Source organism: Enhydra lutris, unplaced genomic scaffold, assembly GCF_002288905.1.
Source record: "Enhydra lutris kenyoni isolate GAN:26980312 unplaced genomic scaffold, ASM228890v2 scaffoldscaffold48, whole genome shotgun sequence".
Taxonomy (NCBI): Eukaryota; Metazoa; Chordata; class Mammalia; order Carnivora; family Mustelidae; genus Enhydra; species Enhydra lutris.
Genome location: NW_019154132.1, coordinates 4,540,046 through 4,541,926, shown reverse-complemented (window position 1 = coordinate 4,541,926; position 1,881 = coordinate 4,540,046). Strand labels below are relative to the sequence as shown.

Sequence of the window (1,881 nt, the reverse complement as noted above, 5' to 3'; positions counted from 1 at the left end):
AAAACATTTGGAGTTGGTTATTACTGTATGCCAAGTACTTTTCCTATCTTATTTCCATTTTTCTCAAAATTTCCTATTATAAATATATAACCAGAGCTTATCTTTTTAGATACCAAGTGGGTTATTTTGTGCAAAAGGGAGTTTTTATCAACAAACCTTCCCAATTTGGCAATTCAGTGGCAAAGAAAAGTCTTCATATGTGTAGTCTCTGTTTTCAATTGAGTAAAGAGAAACCAACAATCCTGTCTTAATACTAAGGCAAGCCCTAACTGTAAAAGTATCTTATTTTGGTTAAGTTTCAACAGTTCAAGCTCAGGTTACTCTCACAGATGACTAATCATTAAAATTACTTCTACAAATGTAAAACCAATTTTTTCCTTAGGGGAGGGGAAATGAGAAGGAAGAAGCAAATGGAGAAAAGGCACCACATGGTGGACAGGGTATATACAGCTATATGTTTGGTACGTGATTTTGGTCACTTTTCACAACATGATGGCTATTTTCTTGTGTCTCTTCCTGCACCTACAATAAAAGAAAGTGCTAAAATTTATGGTGACTGATATAACATAGTAGAAAAAATAATAATAATAAATAAAGTTAAAAAGAAGAAAGTGCTAAACCTATAAATCAAAGCAAATTTGATAAAACATTCACTTTCAAGTTTCATAAATAAATGCTTTTCTTTTTTTTTTTTTAAGATTTTTTTGGTCAGAGACAGAGAGAGTGAGCACAAGCAGGGGGAGCAGCAGCAGAGGGAAAAGCAGGCTCCCCCCTGAGCAAGGAGCCTGATGTGGGGCTCGATTCCAGGACCCTGGGATCATGACCTGAGCGGAAGGCAGATGCTTAGCCTACTGAGCCACCTAGGTGTCCTAATATACGCATTTCTAATTATAAAGTTTCTACAAGACATTTGCATGTTTACATAGACTAACATGTATCACACAAACTCATGGATATCTTCTGTTATGCTCTTAATTTTGCCTAGATCTGACATTATCTTCATAAATATTCAATTAAGCCACTAACAAAAAAACTGTAACTTTTTGAATCTATCCAAGTTTTAAACAACAACAACAAAAAAAGATCAGCAGCAATCCTATAAAACAGAAGGGATGTCAATCCCTTACTTTCTTTGGCTTTTTGTGTCAGTTGTTTGAAAAACACTAGAAGCTGACATGAGGTTTTCTAAATATTATCCAAGAACTCGGTTTTCTGATTTTAGCTTCAGATTTTCTTCCTTAACTGCATCTACCCTTGCTCACAGATCTTCAAGTGCATGTTGACATTCCAGCAGTTGATTAATAAGTTGTGTTTTGTTCTCAAGTTCCACCTGATTTTCAGCATCAGCTGTATCCATGATGGCTTTCATCATCTCCAGTAACAGACTTTTGGGCATTGGATACAAAATCCTTGATGAATGGTCTGCCATTGGAGGTGCTGGGTGTGGGAGGGATCTAATCATTGTTCTTCAGTGGTCAGGCGTCCCTAATAAAAGGCAAAAGACAGAAGAGAAACATCCTCATTGTTCCCCTTGGGTATCGGTGAGCACAATGCTCTCAGATTCGAAGGCAACAACTTTCTGGTTCTAGGATTAAGCTAACTGGGTCAGCAAGATGCAAAGAGTGGACCCAAGGCAGAAAGTGGTGGTGAAATATCTTGCAGCATACGTCCAGCCTCAGTCTGTGGACTTCTGCCAGCTGGTCAGAATTGTTGGGGACAGTGATGAGATATGCTATGGAAGCAGTGTGTGGTGAGGGGGCATGGTTCTGGACCACCTCCCAGAGCACAACTCTTACAGTGAAAATAAGCATTCACACAGTCTAGACTGGCCTCCAAGACTTGCCTGTAATGTATGCAGTATACTGGATTCCTTGTGGGGCA

General features: G+C 38.6%; 1 pseudogene; it reads right to left on the bottom strand.

Annotated features, from left to right (window-relative positions):
* Positions 1–1,123: 1,123 nt before the first annotated feature.
* On the bottom strand, positions 1,124–1,429 carry LOC111156673 (annotated as a pseudogene).
* Between the last annotated feature and the right edge of the window lie 452 nt (positions 1,430–1,881).